This window comes from Anomaloglossus baeobatrachus, chromosome 5 (assembly GCF_048569485.1).
Source record: "Anomaloglossus baeobatrachus isolate aAnoBae1 chromosome 5, aAnoBae1.hap1, whole genome shotgun sequence".
In the NCBI taxonomy this organism is placed as follows: domain Eukaryota; kingdom Metazoa; phylum Chordata; class Amphibia; order Anura; family Aromobatidae; genus Anomaloglossus; species Anomaloglossus baeobatrachus.
In genome coordinates, this window is record NC_134357.1 from 452539972 (window position 1) to 452567530 (window position 27559).

General features: G+C 45.1%; 1 long non-coding RNA gene across 1 annotated transcript; it reads left to right on the forward strand.

Annotated features, from left to right (window-relative positions):
* Positions 1–693: 693 nt before the first annotated feature.
* Positions 694–10773, forward strand: LOC142311808 (uncharacterized). Its single transcript, XR_012754297.1, has 3 exons — positions 694–824; positions 6454–6644; positions 10492–10773. It is a non-coding gene; the product is annotated as an uncharacterized LOC142311808 (long non-coding RNA).
* Positions 10774–27559: the final 16786 nt, after the last annotated feature.

Sequence of the window (27559 nt, forward strand, 5' to 3'; positions counted from 1 at the left end):
TCCTTTTGGTAATTCTAACATTTTAAACATCTCCAAGGCATGGCGTACAGCTTTCTTCCCTTCTCTCTCTGCAACCAGCTCTAACACATTCTGTGAACCTTCAGGCCTCTCAGCTTTCGGTCTCCTCTGTCTGAACATTTTTGCTATGTTGGTGGTGTCTGGATTACACTAATATAACTATGCGGTGAACGTTAGAGTCCGGCCGGCACCTAAGGCTACACCTCTATACTAGCTGGCAACTCCTCAGCTATATAGTAATAAGGGTATCCCGTGATATGGAGGAGGGGTACAAAATGTATTCCCTCCGGACTTGATCAGCTGCACCAAAATTAATGTCCTAATCCCTATCTTCAGCCACGGGAACCCCCTAATAAGGGTATCTCGTGATATGGAGGAGGGGTACAAAAGGTATTCCCTCCGGGCTTGGTCAACTGTATCAAAATTAATGTCCTAATCCCTATCTTCAGCCACGGGAACCCCCCCGCGTCTTTAATTACAGACCGGGTCAGTCTAACTAGCTATATCCAGCCACCACCGTCTTTCCTGCCCTAACAACCGTCCTCTGGATCCCGTGTGACACTCGATCCACACCTCAGGGCTGGGATCGTGCTCTGAGCTCCAGCGGGCACTACCCCTGAGTCACAATCAGGTACCTTTTAACACCGATATGGACACACAGCCCGTCACTCCCTCCTCTCCAAAACCAACCACAACGGTAGTGAATACACAGTATGTAACACTTACCCGTGGGGTCGGAGGTGATCAGCCTGGTTGGAGCGGAGGGAGGTCTCAGTCCGTGACATCCAAACGATCGGTATTTGCAGGTCGGTATTGCGTCCTTGAAGGAGCTCCACGTTGAGTGCGCCAAACTGTCAAGGGAGGAATTTTGGGTCAAGACTGCTAATGGAGCCTTCATTTAGGATCCAGAGACGGTGCCCCATTAATGCTGTATACCAGTGCCGATATATATCAATGTATATAAGACAAAGAACACACAGACAACATGCTCTCTCCTTGAGTCAGCAATACCCACTGAGCTCATTATTATATTGAAAGAAACTTAATTATTACAGAAGGCACCTTCAGCCTTGAAAATGATACACAGAGTTTATGGGAGTGTCACTCCCCTATTTCTCCCCGCAGATGTTCATTAAAACATTCTTTCTGTGTGGACACTACTGATAAGAGTTTGTAGCTTCACATTTTGGCTTTATTATCTTTGGTTAACCCCTTCATGACTATACAACTTTAAATTATACTATAGGTCTGTGCAATGGCTACATAGACAGACAGATAATTTTGCATCTACATCTACATTTTGATTTAGTCAGATACACAGATATTCTTATTACGTTTGAACAAACAAGCTATAGCTCAGTGCCACCTCCACAGGACCACCAGCCAAGGTAAAGCAGACAGCTGGGGTCTGATATTCTCAGACTAGGGAGGTCCATGGTTATTGGACTCTCCCCAGCCTAAAAATAGCAGGCCGCAGCCACCCCAGAAGTGGCGCATCCATTAGATTTGCCAATCCTGGTGCTTCGCCCCAGCTCATCCCGTGCCCAGGTGTGGTGGCAAACTGGGTAATATATAGGGTTAATACCAGATGTGTAATGTCACCTGGCATCAAGCCCTGGGGTTTGTGATGTCACGCGTCTATCAGATACCTGACATCACCAACCCAGTCAGTAATAAAAAAAAAAATAGACGACAAACACATTTTTATTTGAAAAAACACTGACCAATACATTCCCTCTTTCACGAATTTATTAGAAAGAAAAACAAATCCAGGTCTGCTGTAATCCAAGCGGTTACCATGACGATCCATACCATAGTCACTGTCCCAGCCAATGAAGAACAGAATGTTCCCCATTGGCTGGGAGAGCAATGCAGTGACCTGAGCTAACATCAATAGGTCAGCCCAGGTCACTGCAGGGCATGACAAGTGCTGCTGTCAGGAGCGAGGTACATTACCTGCAGTGACGATCTCCTGCACTGCTGACAGCAGACCTGTCACTGAGTTCAATGACCTTTACAGCCAAGTATCGCGAGAGCCTGTGACATCACCGCTAGTGACAGTCTCGGGCCGCAGTGAGAGATGTGAAGGGCGGCCATGGAAGACAGTGTCAGCGCTAAGGTCGGGAGGGCGGGACTTCATCACCGCAGGTAAGCCGAGCGGGGTAATGCATGCGGAGTGTGAGGTGGGCGGAGCCTAGTGGGGTAATGTGTGCAGAGTGCCAGGTGAGCGGAGCCTAGCAGGGCCATGTGTGCAGAGTGCCAGGTGGGCGGAGCCTAGCGGGGCCATGTGTGCAGAGTGCCAGGTAAGCAGAGCCTAGCGGGGCCATGTGTGCAGAGTGCCAGGTAGGCGGAGCCTAGCGGGGCCATGTGTGCAGAGTGCTAAGTGGGCGGAGCCTAGCGGGGCCATGTGTGCAGAGTGCCAAGTGGACGGAGCCTAGCGGGGCCATGTGTGCAAAGTGCCAGGTGGACGGAGCCTAGCGGGGCCATGTGTGCAGAGTGCCAGGTGGGCGGAGCCTAGCGGGGCCATGTGTGCAGAGTGCCAGGTGGGCGGAGCCTAGCGGGGCCATGTGTGCAGAGTGCCAGGTGGGAGGAGCCTAGCGGAACCATGTGTGCAGAGTGCCAGGTGGGCGGAGCCTAGCGGGGCCATGTGTGCAGAGTGCTAAGTGGGCGGAGCCTAGCGGGGCCATGTGTGCAGAGTGCCAAGTGGACGGAGCCTAGCGGGGCCATGTGTGCAAAGTGCCAGGTGGACGGAGCCTAGCGGGGTAATGTGTGCAGAGTGCCAGGTGGGCGGAGCCTAGTGGGGTAATGTGTGCAGAGTGCCAGGTGGGCGGAGCCTAGCGGGGTAATGTGTGCAGAGTGCCAGGTAGGCGGAGCCTAGCGGGGCCATGTGTGCAGAGTGCCAGGTGGGTGGAGCCTAGCTGGGCCATGTGTGCGGGCGGCGGAGTGCGAAGTGGGTGAAGCCTAGCGGAGCCATGTGTGCGGGCGGCGGAGTGCGAAGTGGGTGGAGCCTAGTGGGGCCATGTGGCACTGAGGACGTCAGTGTCGTGGACTGCATGGCTGGGGACAGGTGAGTGTGTGTGTGTGTGTGTGTACATGCCGCGTGCAGGAGGGGGCGGAGCGAGCTGAGCGGGTAAGTGTCGGCTCCCTGCACACGTAACCAGGGTAAATATCGGGTTAGTAACCAAAGCGCTTTGCTTGGATACCCGATGTTTATCTTGGTTACCAGCTTACCGCAGGCTGCCAGCGATGGCTCCCTGCACACTGTAGCTGTAAAAAGCCACGCTTTTGCTGATAGAACCGTTCTCGAACGTAACTCGAACTGTCGAGCTTTTAACAAAAAGCTCGAGTTCGAGTTCTAAGTAGAACATTCCCCAAAATCACTCGAACCGCGAACTGGAGAACCGCGAACCGTGCTCAACTCTAGTCAGAAGGCGAAACGCAAACACCAGGATGAGGCGGCGAGAATGTTAAGCACGCGCTAGATTCTGAAGTAGCGACAGTCACGTCGCTGATGTAAATCCATGCAAACGCCCACAGGGCGATGAGACGCCCATGGGGCTAGAGACCCTGTCATTTACATAGGACATATGAAAGTAATAAAATGTTATTTTATTACTTTCATATTACACAATATAACAACACAGGGATGGGTAGGAAGGGGTTAATAGCTCACACGGGCTCTTGCTTGTAGGTCAGAATGCTTTTTTGACCTGACAGGTTCCCTTAATCTTCTCCACAACAGTATCACGGACCTCCCTGTTGTGTTCCTTGGTCTTCATGATGCTCTCTGTGCCTTAAACAGAACATTGAGACTATCACAGAGACTTGATTACACACAGGTGGCTTATATTTATCATCATCAGTCATTTAGGACAACATTGGATCAGAGATCCTCAATGAACTTTGGGAGTCAGTTTTCTGCACTGAAAGTAAAGAGGATGAATAATATTGCACGTTCCAATTTTCAGTTATTTATTTTTTACAAAAGTTTAAAATAAGCAATACATTTCATTCAACTTCCCAATTGTGTCCCACTTGTTGTTGATTCTTCACCATAATTTATATTTTTATCTTTATGTTTGAAGCCTGAAATGTGGGAAAACGTTGAAAAATTCAAGGCAGCCGCATACTTTCGCAAGGCCTGCATATATATGTGGCGCCCTGGACAAGCCAGGTCATCACAGGTACTACAACAACACACCCCACATCCCGGTTAGGCACATCAGTCACACACACAAATCCTTGTTGCCTCCCTCCAGGGGCTGATGTCCACACCAGGTGGGGTGGAGCCAGGTGGTTGGCTCCACCCACCGAGGAGTTCACAGTCCTGGAGGCGGGAAAGGACGGTGTTGAGTGAGGGAGAGTGAAGTGGAAGGAGTGAAGTGGTAGTTGAGGAGCACACTGACCGTGTCCGGGTACGTGGCCCGGACACATACAGCAAGGTTGGCAGACGGTGGTGACCGTCTGCAGGAGAGGCCGATTGACGCATAACCGTAAGGACCGGGGACAGGTGGTGGCCCGCCGGTACCGGACCGGGGAGTGAAGAGAAGCCAGCACCATTCGGCAGGCCCTACGGACCTCGACCAGGCTTGGAGTCGCCGTTAAACCGGTCAAATCCGTCAGCGACGGGAACCTCCGGGGTTTCCCAGCAGCAAAGACCCGACTGAAGGCAACCGCTCAACCGTGAAGGTAAATACAGCTACCGCCACAGCTAGAGTTCTCAGGGCCAGAGCCTGCGGGCATGAAGGGGCTCCTCTGGCAAATACACCGCTGGGGAGCGGGTTACCGGTGGGAAGCCATCGGAGCCGACAACACAGGTGCAGGGAGAGACAGTCACCGCCAACCTACCGGGAGTGACCATCGCAGCCGGCTGCGGGACCCGTCCATGCAGCCGTTTGTTTTACCAGAGACTCCGTCTACGTCATTGGCTGAGTGAGTACTATCGTGCCGTCAGGCACCGCGCTGCCCCCTGCGACCCTGCACCTCGCCAAACCCTGCTATCCACCTTACAGTCACCATCATCGGGCCCCGGGACCACCAAATCCCCCTACCCACGGAGGGGAGAGAAAACATCTCGGCTGCTCCCTGTCATCGCTCCTGGGATCCCCGTCCAGAGCAGCGGTGGTGTCCCAACCTCACCACAACCGTGGGTGGCGTCACGGACAACATCCCCAAACCCAAACCATCCCCTTTTCACTCACAGGCGAGGAGCGCCGCTCGAGTTCCCGGATCCGGCCCACCGCTCGAGCCACCGAGCAGCAGCAGCACCGAACCCGAGCGTTGGCGAGCGCAGTACCCCGCCGCCCGCGACAACTATATATATATATATATATATATATATATATATATAATATATATAAAGCTAAGTGTATGTGTGTGTGTATGTATGTCCTCTAAAGGAATCCTCACCGTCGCATTTACAATCACGAAATTTTGCACAGACGCCTCATGTGACCCAGGGAGCATCGTAAACTATGTTTTGACAGAAAAATTTAACCCCGTGCTTTACAATTAGTCTCTAAAATCCTGCCGCCATTAAACTGAATGGAGATGGGAGCTATAGGTTATTATTAGCAACTGTCAGTGGTTGCTATAGGAACAAAACAAACTGTTAGTTGAAGCTTATGCGTATGGTTATATGATGTCGGTGGAGAGATGGATAGAGAGAGACAGAAAAAGACAGACAGAGACAGATGGGGAAAGAGACAGAAAGACAGACGGGGAAAGAGACAGCCCTGGAAAGAGACAGACCTGGAAAGAGACTGACCTGGAAAGAGACAGATGGGGAAAAACACAGATGGGCAAAGAGACAGCCCTGGAAAGAGACAGACGGAGAAAGAGACAGACGGGGAAAGAGACAGACAGACACACAGACACATAGAGACAGACAAAGAGCTAGAGAGAGACAGAGATGGAGACAGATAGACTGATACAAATACAGACAGATAGAAATAAGACAGACAGAGACATAGACACAGACAGACAAGGAAAGAGACAGACATAGATACAGACAGCGACACACAGACAGAGAGTGGTAGAGAGACAGTTACTATCCTGGGCAGCGCCCGGGTACTACGGCCAGTATATATATATATATATATATATATATATATATATATATATATATATATATATATATATATATTTATATATGTATATATATATATATATATGTATATATATATATATATATATATATATATATGTCTGTACATACTGTATATATATATATATATATATATTTTATATATATATACATATATATATATATATATATATATAAAATGTGTATATATATATGCAGTATATACAGACACATATATATATATATGTATATATATATATATATATGTGTGTGTGTGTATATATACCATATTTCTATTTATGTGTGTATATATATACCATATTTCCAGGTTTTTTCTTTCCATCCTGCAGTACCATGTCAAGCCTCCTATAAAGCTTAGGCTGTTGCTTTCCGAAGGCAATAGGATCCCATGGTCTCCTTGAACAGCAAAGTATGGGGAACTCCAAGCTGCCAAACCTCCACTGAAGAACTTGCATTATCCGTACCTCAATTAATCCAGGAACCATCCTGTGAAAACCTCATACTCATGCAAAAGGGAAAGGTGAGGCTCCTTATGTATATACTCCTGAGCTGCCCAAACCCATCCCCAGTTGCAGACCCCCAGCTTATCCACAATCTAGCTCACATTTAACAACTATGAGTGTGATAAGGAATTCTAGAAGGTAAATCCACTTTGGTTCATTTTCTGAGGCCACCATTCGGGGTCTTTAACGCAGGAGGACAGCAGGGAACAACAGATATTCCTTTTCTTAGTCCAGCACAACATTTGGCCTCCATTAGCCATTAAATGATCACCATTGAACATGATATTCTTCCGTGCATACTGTTCATGCTGGGAACTTTGACATCCTATATGGTTCAATTGTATTTGTGTTTTAGGTGAACATCTGTATATTTTTATCGCGAATACTTATTATCTTGGTTGGTATATTATAGAATTACTTTATTGATAAGGCACCATCAGCGCCCTGCGCATAAAAAACATCTATTTATGGCATTTTTATCCTATTATATATTTGAGAGCTATTTTTGCCATTATATTTGTATATCTGCCCTGCACAATTCGCAGTGAGTACTTATGACATACTGTATATACTATACAATATATCACTGCGCCTGCGCTAATAATAATAATTTTTGTTGGCACATTCTTTTTTTTAACCAGCTTACAACGCCGCATATGGATTCTATGTTTATCCATGTAGCTGTATTTCTTTTTATTATGTATGAACAGTTACTTTGTATCTTGTTCACCGGCTTCATGACTTTTTTTTTTTTTTATAAATGTGCACACACACTTGGGCAATCACTACAGGACTTTATTTGTGCCTTTTATTTATGTGCCCACGCATGTGTACTAAAACTTACTAGAAGTTATACATGGTCATCCCCATTATTGTGTTTTAACGCATGCACATTGGTCCACCATGCCGTGCAGCCACCGTACTGAGCCTTCACAGGTCTCACCAGTATGTCACTAGTGCATGCGCATTGGCAACCACCACAGGTCCTATTTCGCTACCCGCATGTTATGTGCTCAGTCTGACGTACTTCTGTACATGCGCATTAGCTACCATCGCAAGTCCTATCTTGTTACTCGCACACCATGTGCACACATCCAGATACTCACCGTCAAGATATGTTCTCTCAGCTCCATAATTGCTAGAAACATCAATCTGAGATTTTTCGTATATATATATATATATATATATATATATATAACACTAGCTCTAGTACCAGGCGTTGCCTGGGATAGTAACTGTCTCTCTGTTTCTCTCTGTTTCTCTCCCAGCCTTTGTCTGTCTCCATCTCTGTCTGTCTCTCTTTCTGTCTATGTCTGTCTGTCTGTTTCTTTTCTTGTCTTTCCCTCTCTTTCCCTGTCTGTCTCTTTCCCTGTGTCTGTCTCTATCTCTTTGCCTGTCTATCTATCTGTCTCTTTATCTCTTTCCCTGTTTGTCTCCATGTAGAAGGCGCTTGTACGCCAAAACGCATAGTCCAAGCAGGTTACCACTCCTAATCTTTTTCCTTCACCGCCCAGAAGTGTGGCTCCAATTTTATGGAATTTTTTCAAAATAAAGATTTGCAAATGCAAAAATTTTTTTAATATATAACTGCATCCTCAAATTTGTCCGCTGGAGTTATAAAGTTTTTTCATTTGGATTTCCTTGTCTGTCTGTCTCTTTCCCTGTCTGTCTCTTTATCTCTTTCCCTGTTTGTCTCTGTCTGTCTCTTTCCCTGTCTGTCTCTTTTCCTGTGTCTGTCTCTATCTCTTTGCCTGTCTCTCTATCTGTCTCTTTATCTCTTTCCCTGTCTGTCTCTTTCCTGTCTGTCTCTTTCCCTGTGTCTGTCTGTCTCTTTCCCTGTCTCTTTGTTTCTGTCTATCTGTGTCTGTCTGTATCTTTCCCTGTCTGTCTCTTTGTCTGTCTGTGTCTGCTTGTCTCTGTCTGTCTCTTTTTGTCTGTCTCTTTCCCTGTCTGTCTGTGTCTGTCTCTTTCTCTGGCTGCATTGTGACACACCAACATTCCATTCAAGAGCGTAGCTGCGCATTCTTCTGAAGTTTTTGTTGCACTGTGGCTCCCAGCTCCATTAACTTTAATGGAAACAGATTTTTTGGCGAATAACTGTAAAGAGCGGGGTTCAACTTTCCCCTCAAAACATAGCCTATGACGTTCTCTGAGTCAAATGGAGTGTCATTGCAAAATTTTGTGATTGTACATGTGACGGTGCGAATTCCTTTAGCAGACATACACACACACACACCCACACACCCACACACACACCCACACACCCACACACATACATACATACATACATACATACATACATACATACACACACTCAGCTTTATATATTAGATTACTCTTGACTCATGCGAACACTTACCCTTGAGAAAGCCACAGTGCATGGGGCAATACGCATGAGGTTCTGTCCTCACTGACTTGGTACCTTTTTGCATTTGGCCTCTTACATGTTCGTCAGTACTATAGGGCACAGGTTTACTTGCTGGTAACAATCTATATTTTTTTCATTTGTTTGTATATAATCTTTATTTATGACTGTTCCTATGTTTTATCTTGACATCTTCAGTATCCCTTTAGATTGTATTTCAACTTACTTATTATTTCTGTCAGATTTGATTCCTAGGTATGCTGTTGTTATATCTTGTTTTCGCCACATCCATTTGTGTGACTAGCTGGCATTTGCACTTTATCTCTATACACTGTGTGTTGCCTCTTTTGGGCATTTTAATGCCTTATCATAGGCACAGTAATTTGGTATTTTGTAGCCCAAGAGCTTTTTAAAGTGAACCTGTCAGGTGCAATATGCACCCAGAGTCATGAGCAGTTCTGGGTGCATATTGCTAATCCCTGTCTAACTGTCCCTGCATCTAGTGGCATAGATAAAGAGATCTTTAGAAAAAGTATTTCAAAGATCCTTTATGATATGCTAATGAGCGCGGGGACTAGTCACAAGGGCGTTACTTCCTACAACTAGTTTGCCCTTTTAGCATGTTAGCACGCCCACAGGTACGTACTAACATGCAATTCAATGCCCATTGCATATGAAAATAGCAACAAAAAGAGGAATAAATATCCTCCAAAAATTAAGTATTACTTACAGCAAAGATGGGCTGCAGTGTGTACATCGCCCAGGCCAAGAACTAATACTCTACCAGGTTACAGCTAAACCCCCACTAAGTGGAGGCATCACAGATGCAGGAGGAGCAAATCACACACACACTTCCATAGAATGGAGGGGGCGATTGCTGGATGATAAAACTACACACTGATGGCTTGCATAGAGCACTGTTCACAGATGCAGATGCATGCAGGTACAGATACATAAGCCTGCAGCCTAATAGGTGGCGGCCATACTATTAGATCAGGCGGGCCGCCAAGCCGTACATCACCTGTGTACGATGCAGGGACAGAAATTCTAAAATGCAAGGCCTAACAGAAAGGGGCCTGGCTGTATCCTGTACAAAAAATATGAGGTTTTAGTTGGAATTTATGGTCAAAAAACGGCAGCCTACAACTCTCGTCACGGGAACCTCATGCTTGTAGGTCCCTACACTAAATATAAAAATAGCAACTAAAAGAGGAATAAATATCCTCCAAAAATTAAGTATTACATACAGCAAAGATGGGCTGCAATGTGTACATCGTCCAGGCCAAAAACTAACACTCTACTAGGATACAGCTAAACCCCCACTAAGTGGAGGCATCATAGGTGCAGGAGGAGCAAATCATTTGCTCCTCCTACACCTGTGATGCCTCCACTTAGTGGATAATACACACCATGTTTGTAGCTTTTCATGTTATGTGTTCTGTCTTATTTTTTTTGCGATCCTGGTTGAGTAGCATGCTCTTTTCTCTTTTGATCAACAGATTTCATTCCAGTCACCGTTCAGGATCATCCAGAAAGACCTGACATTCTCAAAAGTTGAGGTTTTGTATGTGATGGTCTCCCTATTCGTCACACAGCTACTACTGCTCAGAGAGTTTTGGCTAACAAAGCATATAAAGTGAGAGAAAGGAGCCTTATGCCATGCTTGAGGTTGGCATGCCATAATTCCAGCCGAGCCCAACAGATCTAGGAATCAATCATGGCAACATCGACTTAACTGATTGCAGTGCACGATGACTATAATTTTCCTATGGGCTGGGAACAAGCAGATAATAAAGAAAATATATTACCAATGCTAAAGGAACTATTCAAAAAATTACACTCCCCAAGTGTCTCGGAAACTCCAGTTGCTGGAACTTTGAAGGAATCACCCATCAGGGTGGTCATTCATAAAGGGGCTTTCTTTTGTGAGGTCAGCTCCCTAGGGGCTCACGTGGTTGAAGGCAACAAAAAGACAATATGGGCTAATGAATATATAGGTAGCAGGTCGCTAGTTTCTGTAGACCAGCATACAAGGGCCAAATTTACATACCGTATTTTTCGCTTTATAAGACGCACTTTTCCTCCCCAAATTTTGGGAGGAAAATGGGGGGTGCGTCTTATAAAGCGGTAGCGGGGGGGGGGGGTCCTGTCTGAGGCGATCGGGCGGCCGGGTGCCTGTGGCTGCATGCAAGCGGCCGGGTACCTGTACTTGCGTGCAGCGGCAGCCGGGTACCCGTGGCTGTGTGCGGGCGGCAGCGGGTGCTGTGTGGGGTCGGCAGCCGGGTACCTGTGCTTGCGTGCGGTGGCAGCCGGGTACCCATGGCTAGGTGCGGGCGGCAGCCGGGTGCTGTGTGCGAGCGGCAGTCGGGTGCCCGTGCGGGCGGCAGCCGGCTGCCGCCCCACACAGGTACCCGGCTGCCGCCCTCACACAGTTACCCCGCTGCCGCCCGCACACAGCCATGGGTACCCGGCTGCCACCGCACGCAAGCACAGGTACCCGGCGGCTTGTACGCAGGGTGGGCAGGCAGCCTGCTGGCATGGGGGCGGGCGGCTGTGCAGCTTACCAGTTGTCTGCGGTCCCACTTTCAAATGATGGCGCCGGTGGAGCTCTTGGATGAGAGCTCCATCTGCGCACGCGCTGCTCCGGGAGTCAGCGCGTGCGCAGATGGAGCCCTTGGATGAGAGCTCCATCTGCGCATGCGTCGCTCCGGGCGCCATTACTTGAATCGGGACCGCGGACACACTCCACCACTGAGCCGTCGCCGCCGCTCCCACCACTGAGCCATCGCCGCCGCTCCCACCACTGAGCCGTCGCCGCCGCTGCCACCACTGAACCGGGACCGCGGACACACTCCACCACTGAGCAGTCCCTGCCGCTGCCACCACTGAGCAGTTGCCGCCGCTCCCACCACTGAGCCGTCGCCGCCGCTGCCACCACTGAACCGGGACCGCGGACACACTCCACCACTGAGCCGTCGCCGCCGCTCCCACCACTGAGCCATCGCCGCCGCTCCCACCACTGAGCCGTCGCCGCCGCTGCCACCACTGAACCGGGACCGCGGACACACTCCACCACTGAGCAGTCCCTGCCGCTGCCACCACTGAGCAGTTGCCGCCGCTCCCACCACTGAGCCGTCGCCGCCGCTGCCACCACTGAACCGGGACCGCAGACACACTCCACCACTGAGCAGTCCCTGCCACCACTGAGCAGTCGCCACCGCCGCTGCCACCACTGAACCGGGACCGTGGACACACTCCACCACTGAGCAGTCCCTGCCACCACTGAGCAGTCGCCGCCGCCACTGCCACCACTGAACCGGGACCGCGGACACTCACTGCACCGGCCTGCTGCACGGCTCACCCGCCACGGCTGCTGCCGCCACCACGGACCCCACGGATCCTGCCACCGTGGACGCCACCGCGCCTGCAACCACGGACGCCACGGCACCTGCAACCAAGGACCCCGCTGCCACTGACCTTCCGCGCCTGCCAGCACAACCTGTGCCTCCTGTGACCCCGCTTCACCACCACTGCTGCCCCCCTCCGGTAAGAGAACACCGGAGTATAAGACAGACCCCATTTTTCTTTTTTTTACCTTTTTCTATGTCTAAGTTTGGGGTGCGTCTTATATTCCGGTGCGTCTTATAAAGCGAAAAATACGGTAAATCTTTCTAACATTAGCCCAAAGTAGTGAAGACTATGAGTAACTGGCTGAAAGCTCTCTGTGTTCTTGGATGTGTTTAGGGAAAATGAAATCCAGAGTGATGTCTAGAACTCTTTATCTATACGGATTCTATACAATACCAATAAACATCACTGCGACTCTGCATGGTGGGAATGTTATGAGGTGATCCGCAGATACTTGGCTTTACAATCAGATATTGGTTAGTATGCTAATGATGGCGTAAAGGTGGTTTCCATCAGTTGCTACTGCCTCAGGGGTTCAATACGCCTGTAAAACTGTGTCCATCATACGCCCTGGGGCTTGTTGGGTGATTTTCAATAGTGGCTGCTGCCTCAGGGGTTCAATATGCCTGTAAAATAGTGACTGACAAATGCCCTGGGGCATGTTGGTTTTACAATGAAGGATACAATAAATACTTGGGCTTGTGTAAATACAAGCATGCATTCTCAGCTTGTGGGTATGGTGCCCATGTCCATCTAAAGCCCTCCAAAAGTCAGTGCAAAATAACCAATTAGTATGAAAAGGACCCCAGGGAGCGCAATCACAATGGCGCTTGACTAGATCTCTACCCCAATAAAGAAGCAGCTGGAATTTTACATTTCAGATTCATATTTGGTTTCTCTATTCCTTTCTAATTCCCTTATCTCCAAGAAGCCAGTCACAGCTGATAACTTAAAATCTGCTCGGAACCTCCTTGAGGTTCTAAGAGAGGAGGTGAGAAAAGAGCTGTTCTTAGGTAAAATTGTAGGCCACCTTTCTTTTCCATTTTCATATTTAAGGCTCTTCCGGCTAGGAATAGTTCCAAAGACGGAGGCAGGAACATATAGACTCATACATAACCTTTCTCATTCCAAGAGGTCATCGATTAACGTCAGTATATCTAAAGAGGATGCACTTGTATCTTATACTTCCTTTGAGAGAACAGTTTCATTGCAGCAGATCAGCAGGGGTACTGATGGTAAAGTCAGATATTAAATATGTTTTTTGTCTTGTGATCATTTTCACATGTTGGCATTCCACATAAAAAATGAATACTACATCCCCAATTCCAAAAATGTTGGAATAATGTGTAACATGTAAAGTAAATAAAAAGTCAATGATTTACTAATAATAATCTTTATATTTATAGAGAGCCATCATATTTTGCAGCACTTTAAATACAACAGCAGCACAGTCCCCATCGGGGCTTACAATCTAAATTCCCAGTATGCCTTTGGAGTGTGGGAGGAAACCGAAGAACCCGGAGGAAACCCACACAAACACAGGGAGAACATACAAACTCCTTGCAGATGTTGTCCTTGGTGGGATTTAAACCCAGGACCTCAGCGCTGAAAGACTGAGCCACTGTGGAAATCAATTATATTTTGTTCACAAAAGAACAGAGGACACAGATCAGAAGGTGATCATACATGCTGGGAGCAATGACCTCTGTTTCTTGAGCATTACAGAGTTATAAACTATGGTAAGAGCCGATCTGGAGTGTTTGGCTATTTTCTTTTCCCAACTCCTCATAGTCTCCTTAGAGATAGTCCCACTGGTAATTTGACAGGATGCTATACACACTGAGGCGGTGGAAAAGGCTAGACGTAATGTAAATATCCGCTTATCACGCATGGTAAGAGGAAAAACTGGAATGGTTGGGTTACGACTGAGCCCTGCTGCCACTCACATGGGATGAACAAACCAGGAGTGATGCAAAATCTGCAATCCACATGTCCCTTTTCAAAATACAAGAAGCCCTAAATCTGACCCTTATTTTTGTTCCTGCCTGACCGTGGAGGATGGCACCCTAACATTATGTAATGGCGTCCCCACTCTACATAGGCTGACCTTGAGTGTCCTTAACTTTATCTTCAATTATAAACAAAATTTAACACAAAACAACAATAACATTAAATGAAGTGCACACAGGCAGAGGGTGAGACACAGGGTTAAGAACGTGTTCACATAGACCTACACACTGATTTAGCAAAATGGAAAAAAAAAAAAAACAAAAGACCAATGCAATGTGTGGAAAATCCCCCAGACCCTGAATGTACCAGATTCGGAAAGGTTCTGTGAAAGGAAACTTGCAAACAAATCTAAGGAAACACCAATAGAGCTAATTTAGCAAAATAATTCTTAACTGAGGAGCTGGGACACCAAATATTCATCGATCTTAGAATATAGCGAGCAATGAAGGCATGTGCATGGTGAGACTAAATAGCCCATCTCAAGATGTGACAGGGAAAACCAAATGAGGAAGTGAAAACACCTGAATAGAAGTAAATTAGGGAGCAATGTAAAGGAAATGAAAGGCAAGAGAACTATCAGCAACTGAACAGAGACAAAACAAGCTGTGGTCCAGCAGAGAGGGAAACCAAACACACAACGAGAGGTCGCCGGATCGAGCCCCGCAGTTGAGCCATGACAGGTCGTTTAACACAGGCATTTACGGCTCTCTTTCATAGACTAATATCTAATGTATGTGGGGGCCTCCCGACTCTCCCCTGACACAAAAGAATCTGGTATGTCTTATTTCAGACTGCAGATCCTTTTGTTCTGTAAGAGACAAGCTGCCAGAGATGTCTGGAAGCTGCTCTTACATAGAAAACACAGGAGTGCCCGACTGAATGAGCAATGCCATTAATGAGAGAGCCAGCAGAGATACTTGCCAGCCGAACGATCAGTTGAACCATTGTCCGGCTGACATTTATCAATTGTGTACGGCCAGATTTCGTCCTGATAAAGAGAAGCATTCACTTCTGACTATGATCCACGATACCACAGCAACTTACCTCAGCTGCTTTGATACTGCCGGTAAAGTGTACCCTGTCATACCTTCAGTTGGTAATCTGACTCTTCCTCCTTCCCTCTGGACCCCTAGACCTTGGCAGTCAGGGTGAGAGAAAAGTGGGCTTTTAATGGTGCATCTGCCATGACACAATAATACAGATACTGGCATTTTATATATATATATATATATATTTATATATATACATATATATATATATATACGCATACACGTACACAACGGTTGAAAGAAGTATTGAGCATGTCCCCGATTTTCTAAGTAATTGTATTTTTAAAGGTGCTATTGATATGATATGAGTTTCTCACCAGATATCAGTAGCAACCCATCCAATCCACAAAGGCAAAGAACTCAAACCATAGATGTCAATAAGTTTTAAGTTATGTGTGATAATGAGAAATTACACAGGAACAAGTATTGAACACATGAAGGAAGAGTGGTGCAAAAATACATGGAAAGTCTTGACACCAGCTGAAATCTATCAATAATTAGAAAGAAATCTTGCCACTTAGTACAAAATAATATCAGCTAGTTCAACTGATGGCCTAGAAAAGGGTGTATCATTACTAAGATGCCACACAAGAAACCTGTCAGGATGTATAAAACTAGTGAGATGTCGGAAGACGTTTGCAACCTTACTGTTGCAAAACATACTGATGGCATTGGTTACAGAATTTCTAAGCAACTGAAGGCTCCAGTGAGCACTGTTGGGGCCATAATCCGGTAGTAGGAAGAATATCATTTCACTATAAACTGACCACCACCCGGTGCTCCATGCAAGATTTCAGACAGAGGAGTGAAAAGAATTATCAGAAAAGTTGTCCAAGAGCCAAGAACCACCTGTGGAGAGACTCGGAAAGACCTGGAATCAGCAGGTACAATTACTTGAAAGAAAACAGCACTCAACCTCCGCCTATATACATGCTCACCATACAAGACTCCATTGCAGGAAAAAAAAAAGCATGTTCAAGCGCTCACCAACCTTTAGACAAGCCTATGAAATACTGGGATAATATAGTCTGGTCAGATGAGACCAAAATTGAACTCTTTGTATGCCATAATAGATACCATGTTTGTAGGTCAAAAGACACTAATCATCCCCCAAAACAAGAATAGTGACGTTTGGAGGTGGGAACATCATGATGTGGGGCTGGTTTTCCACACACAGAACTGGCAAATTTCATATAATTGAAGGAAGGATGAATGGACAAATGTGCAAAAATCTACTGCCACCTACCAAGATGGTGAAGATGAAATGAGGGTGGTCATTTCAGCAAGACAATGATTCCAAACACACAGACAAGGAGACTCTAAATTGGTTTCAGAGAAAGAAAATAAAGCTGCTAGAATGGCTCAACCACTCACCTGACCTAAATCCAATAGAAAATTTATGGAAGGCACTAAAGCTCAGAGTCCATAGAAGGAGCCCACGGGGACCCTCAGGATTTGAACAGTGTTTGTGTAGAAGGATGGTCCAAAATCACATCTGAGCAATGCATGCGACTAGTATCTCCATACAGGAGGCGTCTTGAAGCTGTCATCACCAACAAGGACTTTTGTGCAAAGTAATAAATATATTTCAATAAGCGTGTTCAAGACTTTTTCCTGTGTCATTTCTCATTATAAGGGTGTAGTCACATGGCCATATAGCACAGATGACGATTGCATTGCAATGCTCGGACTGGCCAGTGGCTCTCCTGACCTGAGAGTGGCAGCATCTATTTCTACGCAGCTCTCAAGCTCAGGTCAGGAGAGCTGCCAGCCAGTCCAATTATTGCAATGCAATTGTCCGTGTTTTACAGCTGTGTGACTACATCATATCACATAACATAATTTATGGTTTGATTTCTTTACTTGTATGGATTGGATAGGTTGTTACGAACATCTGGTGAGAAATTCATGTCAATAGCACCTTTAGAAATATATTTACTTAGAAAATTGGTGACGCGTTCGATACTTATTTCACCCGCTATATATAATGTATTTTTTGGAGTAAAAGATGCACTTTTTTTGACCAGAAGAACTCCTGATAATAAGTGTGTGCATCTTGACATAGGGGTCACACTGAGGCATATCTGAGCCATGCAGTGTCACGCCCTGAACCAATGCATATCAGATAGGGCTGTGAAACACTAACTATATGAGTTGCTGACACTCTATTAAGCGAGCTGTTGCCTGTGGTCTGCACATGTGGTATCTATCAAACATGTGGTGCTGACATACAGAGAGAGTTTTGGCACAGCATTAACACATGGTCTGGGATTAGGGGTCAGAGTGTTCTGATTACCTCCTGATGAATCTCACCAACATAGGCGAGAGGAAACGCGTTGAGGTATTGAGGCTACCAGTAAATATAATCAGAATAGGCAGTAGAACTGAAACTGCATTAATTATATAATAGAGATTGGTCTAATGAGCTGGAGGAGTTGTTTAATATTGTAGGTTATAGTATCATTCCCTACACCCCAGCAGCAATCTAGTGGCTGACTTGAATAACTATATATGGGGGGAGATAAAGAATATGAGCTCTACCCCAGGTCTTATTGATGTAAACCTGACCCTGGATAGGGAATTTCCACTATAGGAACCAACACCCCTAACATTTATTAAAGTAGGACTAAGTAAAGGTTATTTGGAAGAAGTGTGAATTCGGGGACAGATGTCCTACTCCTGTACATATAATATCCTTTTCTAGTATATAGAAGAGAGTCTAAATTGACTTCTTCCCCAGTCGTTCTGGGACATCTAGAACATCATTATATCTAATATATGAAGCTGAATGTGTGTGTGTGTGTGTGTGTGTGTGTGTGTGTGTGTGTGTGTATGTATGTATATGTATGTCCGGGATTGGCATCTGCACCGTCGCAGCTACAGCCACAAAATTTTGCACACTCACACGTATGGACCCCGAGAGCATCATAGGCTATGTTTTGAAGGGAGATTTTAACCCCGCGCTTTACAAGTTATTCGGCAAAAAACCTGCCTCCATTAAAGCGAATGGAGCTGGGAGCTACAGTGCAGCCAGAACTTCAGAAGAATGTGCCACGCCCTTATATGGAATGTTGGCGTGTCACAATGCAGCCAGGGAAAGACAGACACAGACAGGGAAGAGGCAGACACAGACAGGGTAAGAAACAGACATAGACAGGGTAAGAGACAGACACAAAGAGACAGACTGACAGGGAAAGAGACAGACTGACAGACAAAGAGACAGACAAAGAGACAGAGACAGGCACAGGGAAACAGACAGACAGGGAAACAGACAGAAAGGGAAAGAAAGGGAAAGAGACAGACAGGGTAAGAGACAGACAAAGACAGTTAAAGAGACAGACAAAGAGACAGACACAGGGAAAGAAACAGAGGGAAAGAGACAGACAGGGAAAGAGACAGAGGGAAAGAGACACAGGGAAAGAGACAGACAGGGAAAGTGACAGAGATAGATAGACAGGGAAAGAGATAGATAGACAGACAGGGAAAGAGATTGAGACAGACGGAGAAAGAGACAGAGACAGTCAGAGACAGACAGGGAAAGAGACAGACAGACAAAGAGAGAGAGAGACAGAGAGATATATGCAGAGGGGGAGACAGACATAATTACATTTATATCTATTTGTTTTGTGGTTTTTGTGTGCAGAATACATTTTTGTTAATACATTCTATTTTGTTAACAGCAGTTAGTAACCCGGGCGAAGCCGAGTAGTGCAGCTAGTTAGCCTATAAATATATTTAATAGGCGATAGTGCAAGGTGTCGATTCGTATTGAATTGATGATGCCCTACAACTTTGTAATTCACTTTTTTTCTCTCTCGTTCCGTTTTCGAAATAAAAATGCTAACTCCGTTGTTTTCCACCAGGTGGCGCTATAGGTGGTTTCATTGCGTAGTGCATGGCTACTTTACTATGGCTACTTTACTATACCTAGACACCACTTCTATGCCTATAGCTGCTACCGTTCTCAAGTTAATGGCGGTGGACAGGATATGGGTGGACACACTGCATACTAGGAATGGTAGGATTCACTTGTGCCTGGTCACAGTTTCACATTTCAGAGAGTTTTCACTTTCTCCAATACAGATAGCAAAGTTAAACTATGATCAATTACGGAGTCAGATTCTGGGCGTAGATAGCAGCATCTCCCTAATGACCGTGTGGGTAAAAGAAATGATAACATTTAAAAAATTTTGACACTTTTTTCCAATTTAATTAGTGGTAACTTATCTCATTGGGAGTTGATTTTCTTGTGGCGCATCTGCCGGATCGGGTAACTTCTTACACTTGTTATCATTAAGTGTTAAACCTAATTGCGAGGATTAATCAGTCTGTTCCTGGACGCGCCGGCGTAGCGCTCGCACATTACCGTGAATAGACTGAACTGTGTCTGTAATATGAGTTTACCGGAGTCTAGTCAATAAATGATAACATTAGAAAAAAAATGTTGCATCGGCCTCAGCCGTCTCTTCCCTCTTTTTACCCTGATGCAAAATTTTAATGATTATTACAGTTGCTAGCGGCAACAAGAGTCGCAAAATCTTTTTTTAATGTATTTATCTAATTAAAATCTTTTTTTTTCCTTGTTCAAAGCATTCTGGTTACTAATTCATATGGCTCAATGTAGAGAGGGTGATGGAGCAGCTGAGAACGGAGGAGATTTAAAGGGACACTAACCTCTGCAATGTTTTCGGCTTAATTATACTTTACTTAGTCTGATATATACATTGTTCGCAGTTATAATTTATAGCGCTTTTTAGTTTCTGAGCAAAGTTGCTCCAATTAAGTCTTATTATGCTAGATTTTATCTATGGCAGTCTTGGTCATACCCAGAATTAGAGTAGACAGACCATGATTACTGAGATATGACAATAATAACTATGTGAAGGCATTGATAAAAGAAAGTTTACACAAGAGAAGCTAAGGACATCATAAATGTAACATGGAGAGAAGGAATGGATTAAAGGAAGTTTACACAAGAGAGCGCAGAGAAGATATAACTGAAATATGGAAAAAAGGAATGGACTAATCTAAGTTTACACAAGAGAGCGCGCAGGGAAGATATAACTGGACTATAGATGAGAGGAATGGGCTAATGGACGTTTACACGAGAGCGCAGGGAAGATATAACTGGATTATGGAAGAAAAGAATGGACTAATGGAAGTTTACATAAGAAAGCGCAGACAAGATATTACTGGATTATGGAAGAAAAGAATGGACTAATGGAAGTTTACATAAGAAAGCGCAGACAAGATATTACTGGATTATGGAAGAAAAGAATGGACTAATGGAAGTCTACATAAGAAAGCGCAGACAAGATATTACTGGATTATGGAAGAAAAGAATGGACTAATGGAAGTTTACATAAACGAGCGCAGGGAAAATATAACTGGATTATGGATAAGAGGAATGAACAAATGGAAATTTACACAAGAGAGTGCAAGGAAAATATAACTGGACTGTAGATGAGAGGAAAAAACTAATGGAAGTTTACACAAGAGAGCACAGGGAAGATATAACTGGATTATGTATGAGACGAATGGACTAATGGAAGTTTACATAAAAGAGCTCAGGGAAGATATAACTGGACTGTAGATGAGAGGAATGGACTAATGGAAGTTTACACAAGAGCGCACAGGGAAGATATAACTGGACTATGGATGAGAGGAATGGACTAATGGAAGTTTATATAAATGAGCACAGGGAAGATATTACTGGATTATGGATGAGTGGAATGGACTAATGGAAGTTTACACAAGAGTGCGCAGGGAAGATATAACTGGACTATGGATAAGAGGAATGGACAAATGGAAATTTACACAAGAGAGTGCAAGGAAAATATAACTGGACTGTAGATGAGAGGAAAGGACTAATGGAAGTTTACACAAGAGAGCACAGGGAAGATATCACTGGACTGTAAATGAGAGGAATGGAGTAATGGAAGTTTACACAAGAGCGCACAGGGAAGATATAACTGGATTATGGATGAGAGGAATGGACTAATGGAAGTTTACACAAGAGTGCAGGGAAAATATAACTGGACTACTGGTCTATGGAGAAAGGGAATGGAGTAATGGAAGTTTACACAAGAAAGCACAGGGAGGAAATAAGTGGACTATGCAGAGAAGTAATGGAATAGTAGAAGTTTGCACAAGACAGTGCAGGAATTATATAACTGAAATATGGAGAGACGGAAAGGAATAATGGAACTTTGCATAAGGCCTGTGCCACACATCCGTGCTGCCGGCACGTGTTTGTCATTTTTTACACGTACCGGCGGCACGGAGACACTTTAACCAATGCTACCCTATGGTAGCAGGCACACACACGTAAAACCACACGGAACGTGTGTCCGTGTGCGTTTGTACGTGTGTGCGATTTTCAAAGCGCTGACATGTCAGTGTTTTCTCCGGCAGCACGGGTGTCACACGGCCCGCACCCGTACCACACGGGTGTAGTGTGGATGCGGTCCCGTGTGACACGCGCCGGAGTAAACACACATGTCAGGGAAAAAAATAAAAAACATTAACTCACCTTCTCCAGCCCTCCTGTCTCTGCCGCTGCTGCCTCTTGCTGCCGACCGCCGCTCATTAATCTCATAGAATATTCACTTCACTGCCTGGCAGCAGCAGCAGCGGGGAGACGGGAGGGCTGGAGACCGAGGATCAGCACCACGGACAGCAGCGCGGACATCAGGAAGGACCAGGTGAGTATAATAATTACTGATTCTACGTGTGCTATCGCGGATAGCACACGTAGAACACACGTGTCACGCACGTACCAGAGACACGTACTTACCTGCACGCAACACGCAGGGAAAATACGTGTCTCTCGGCACGTGCGTGAATTTCACGTGAGTGTGGCAGAGGCCTAAAAGAGTGCAGGGAGGATGATTCTGGACTTCTACACTATGGAGGAAGGGAATGGAGTAATGGCAGTTTATAAGAGAGTGCAGGGAGGAAATAAATAACAAATATGTTTTGATGAAATAATGGAAGTTTACACAGGAGAGTGCAGGGAGAAAATAACCTGACTATGGGGAAAGGAATGGAGTAATGGAAATTTACACAAGAGAGGGTAACCATAATATATTGTTTATTACTATTTGCTTCATGTTTTATATTTTTCATTTCTTTCCCTCCTTATTTAATTTCACTTTGTCTTAAACTCCTGTGAATCTTTTACGAGGTATGAGGATCCCATTACAATAATACACCTCATTCTTTGGAGGAATTAACAGATACATTTTTTGTTTTTTTTGCATTTTATAGAAAGGAGAGTATCAGGCACCTTCAGTTCCAAAATGGATGCAGAGATCCCCCCGAAGTGTCTTTTGGGATAGGATCACCATGCCGTGGGAGCTCCGGGATTATAGGGGTGAAGGAGTGAAATGAGGGAAGTTCACACAATGGTGATTTATGGTTAAAGAAATATTTAAGAAATCATGGTTTATATATTTATTACAGTAAATGAAAATGATATAGGATCTCCGCTTACAACCATCCCTCCCATCGTCCAATCTTGTCACTATCCAGGGCCACAAAGTCTGGCCGCTCTCTAATCTAGGGGATTCTATTCAATAAATTATTGACATTTGTCTATAATTCAGGGGGAGTAGTATACAATGAAAGGAATATATGGAGAATATTAGTTCTCCTCCATGGAATAGTAAAGCTGTAAATCAGGACAAAGAAGTACATTTTCTTGCCATTTGTAAGATTAGACATCTAAAAGTGAAAGCTTCTGCACAGAGAACAGAGCAGCAAATACTGTTATATTCAGCCCTTCCATTAATCAGATTGGGTGGAAAATGTATCTAAGCCTATAATGTGTTATACTGTCTGCTTATTTAATCGTATGAACGTATATCTTATCATCATATAAAAATAAACACCAGACAATAGACAATTATTGAAAAATATCAAAAAGATAAAAATCAAAGTCGATTATCAAGATTTTCTATGTATGCAATAGCATTATCGTTTACAGTATATATACTGTCTGCTGATCCACTGTATCTCAGTCTATCATATGTGATTTGGTCTACTCAGCCATTGTTTCTAATTCAGTCATGTGTGATACTCTAGCCATTGTTTCTAATTCAGTCATGTGTGATACTCTAGCCATTGTTTCTAATCCAGTCATGTGTGATACTCTAGCCATTGTTTCTAATTCAGTCATGTGTGATACTCTAGCCATTGTTTCTAATTCAGTTATGTGTGATACTCTAGCCATTGTTTCTAATCCAGTCATGTGTGATACTCTAGCCATTGTTTCTAATCCGGTCATGTGTGATGCTCTAGCTGAGCTGCTGTATCCCAGTCTATCATTTGTGATACTCTAGCCATAGTTTCTAATCCAGTCATTTGTGAATCTCTAGCTATTGTTTCTAATCCAGTCATTTGTGATGCTCTAGCCATTGTTTCTAATCCAGTCATGTGTGACACTCTAGCCATTGTTACTAATCCAGTCATTTGTGAATCTCTAGCTATTTTTTCTATTCCAGTCATTTGTGATAGTCTAGCCATTGTTTCTAATCAAGTCATGTGTGATACTCTAGCCATTGTTTCTAATCCAGTCATGTGTGACTCTAGCTGAGCTGCTGTATCCCAGTCTATCATTTGGAAAAGTGTGGCCAAACACTGTATAAAGGCAAGTTGTGAGATACTTTCTGTTGTACCACTGTAACTAGCGCTATAATTTGTAATACTATTTACTTAGCTGATAGAGCTAAAGTAATCATGTGTGATACTGTCTGTTCAGCAGTGTATCTAAGCCTGTCCAATGTGACCCTGTGTGTTCAACTGGAGAAACTAAGCCTATTATTTTTGATACTGTGGTGATTTTTCGATCCTGTGCCTTTCTCTGTATCTAAAAGGGGTGTTACACGCAGCAATATCGTTAGCGATATTGCTGGTGAAAGCACCCGCCCCCGTCGTTTGTGTGTCACGGGCAAATCGCTGTACGTGGTGCACAATATCGTTAGGAGCCGTCACACGGGACTTACCTAGCTAGCGACGTCGCTGTTGCTGGTGAACCGCCTCCTTTCTAAGGGGGCGGTTCGTGCGGCGTCACTAAGTGGCCGCCCAATAGAAGCGGAGGGGCGGAGATGAGCGGGACGTAACATCCCGCCCATCTCCTACTTTCCTCATTGCCGGCGGACGCAGGTAAGCTGTAGTTCGTCGTTCCCGAGGTGTCCCACGTAGTGATGTGTGCTACCTCGGGGACGATGAACAACCTGCGTCCTGCAACAATCAACGATTTTTTAAAAAGGAACGACATGTCAACGATCAACGATAAGGTGAGTATTTTCCATCGTTAACGGTCGTTCCTTGCTGCCACACGCAACAACCTCGCTAACGATGCTGGATGTGCATCACGGAATCCGTGACCCTGGCGATATATCGTTAGATCCGTCGTTGCGTGTAACGGGGCCTTAAGTCTCTTATGTCTGATTCTGTCTCATCAACCAGTGTATCTAAGCCTATCATGGGTGCTTCTGTCAGATGAGCCATGTATCTAAGTCCATTATGTGTGATACACTCTCCCCATCCTCCGTTATGCCGCATAACTCCAAATCCTGTAGCTTTCTCTCCCGCCTCGATGATGGGTGAAGAGTTAAGAGCACCAATTACACGCAAAGACACAAACTACTATAGGACACTTAGATGCCTATTAACACCTTTCTAATGTGTCTCTGAGCGGAGCGTTCGGCCATTTTTCATCCTCTCAGCGCCATTAAATTGATATTAACAACAATTCCGTGACCCTCCGTCAGAATACATTAATAATACACTGTGATAATCGCCACTGTGTCTGTTTGAAAGCGCCGGACTAGAGTAAAAAATATCCAAAATGATGGAGGCGGAAACTATGTGCTGTTTGTATGAAGTGTGGCTTCTTCATAGCAGATTAGACGTCTGCCTGCTGAGGCCGAGGATCCGTGTAATGTTCTCTGAAAACCTTACAGAAAAGTCGCAACTTCTCTTTTTTTAAAAACTTTCTCACTCACCCCCAAAGTTGTAATAACAGTGAGAACCACAGCGCCTCCACAACAGTGACAGCCACAGTGCCTCATAATAGTGACAGCCACAGCGCCCCGTAACAGTGATAGCCACAATGCTCCCATAACAATGATAGCCGCAGTATCTCTATAACAGTGATGGCCAAAGTGCACCCATAACAGTGACAGCCACAGTGTCCCCATAACAGTAACAGACACAGTGCACTATATCAGTGACAGATACAGTGCCCAATAACAGTGATAGCCACAATGCCCCCATAACATTAACAGACACAGTGCACCATATCAGACAGCCACAGCACCCCCATAATAGTGACAGCCACAGTGTCCCCATAATAGTGACAGCTAGAGTGCCCCTTAACAGTGACACAATATCAGTGACAGTACAGTGCCCCCATAAAAGTGACAGCCACAGTGCCCCAATATCAGTGACAGCACAATACCCCAAAACAGTGACAGCCACAGCGCCCCCATAACAGTGACAGCCATAGCACCCCAATATCAGTGGCAGCACAGTGCCCCATAACAGTAACAGATACAGTGTTCCTATATTAGTGACCGTTACAAAGTTCCCCCATATCAGCCACATTGTACCTTTACAGTATAACACCCATATTACTGTGACTTCAACAGTGCCCCAATAACAGTGACAGTATCCCAGTATTAGTGGCAACCACTGTGTCACAATATAAGTGGTAGCCACAGCGCCCCAATATCAGTGACAGTCAAAAAGTGCCTATAACAGTGACAGCAACAATGCCCCCATAACAGTGACCATATCCCAATATCAGTGGCAGTCACGGAGGGCCCAAAAGGGTATGTGCGCATGTTGCTTTCTGGCGCGACAAATAAAAAGCAGCGTTTTGTCACTGCATGTGCGTTTCAAAATGCAACGTACGCATGGAATTTGCTTAATTGTCATAGACTTTGCTGGGGATGCACAACGCATGCGTTTACACTGCAGTTTAAAACATTGCGTAAACACAAGAAAAAACACAACGTGCGCACATAGCCTAAGCGTGAGAGCATCAGTGCGTCCATAACAGTGACAGTCACTATCATGAAGCCCAATTTCAGCTGCAATGAGATATTCAGGGGTTCACATACTTTTATCCACATTCGAGAAGTTTAGTCAAAGCACAAATTAAAGTGACTGGACACAATTGTGTCTAGCACAACATGGAAATCTTGGTGCTCGCGTCTCGCTGCGGCTGGGCGAGGATTTCTGGAGCCATTTGAGAAGAATCTGAAAATCACTCATTGTAAAATTGAGATTGTGTTTTATATCAGATCCACAGATTGAACAAGAAACTCATTACAGCAAAAAGTGGATTCAAATGTTTTCTCCTTTAATTAATATTTTTTCCGATTCACTTCACGCAGCTGTTCCAGGGTCCACTGGGACCGAAAAGGGCTAACCCTTCCAGTGCCAATGCGAAGGGAAAAAAGAGCGAAGCAGTGACAAAACTGTCCTAAAAGAAGTTACCCTGGCACATTCCCTCCAACAAATCGCCATTAATGGGCCATTTTTAAGGGAAGTCTCCGAGCATTGCCCACAAGATCTCACAGCACCGGACCCTGTGTGCTGACGGTCATTTCTACAGGGTCACACGTAGGTCTGTGCCGCTCGTCTCTCCACGTGTGATATCCTGTCATTCTTTTACTTCAGATGTCGGTGGGTCACATTTCTTGCCCACCTGCTATCAGTCCATGGAGGAAATTGTTCCCTTCCTCTCTGTCTACAGCTTGATCCAAATAATAAGTTTACTATTTGTGAGGCAAATCCCGGGATATGAAGATGAATTATGACTCCAGTCATAATCCCTCATCACTCCCTGGCAGTGCCCCCTCCCTTCTTGTTCTCAGTGTTCCACTTACACCTCCATGGCCATGTCCTGTGATATGGAAATGAGGTGGTGTGGGAACAATGGACACAGGATGACTCCCTGCCGTCACCCTGTAACAAGAGTTGTATCTCATTAGCAAGGCTATGGAACTAGCAGACAGAACGACTCCAGTAAAAAATGGTTCATATCTCGCAAGCCATATTTCCGATAAATATGGCAACCATAAAAAAT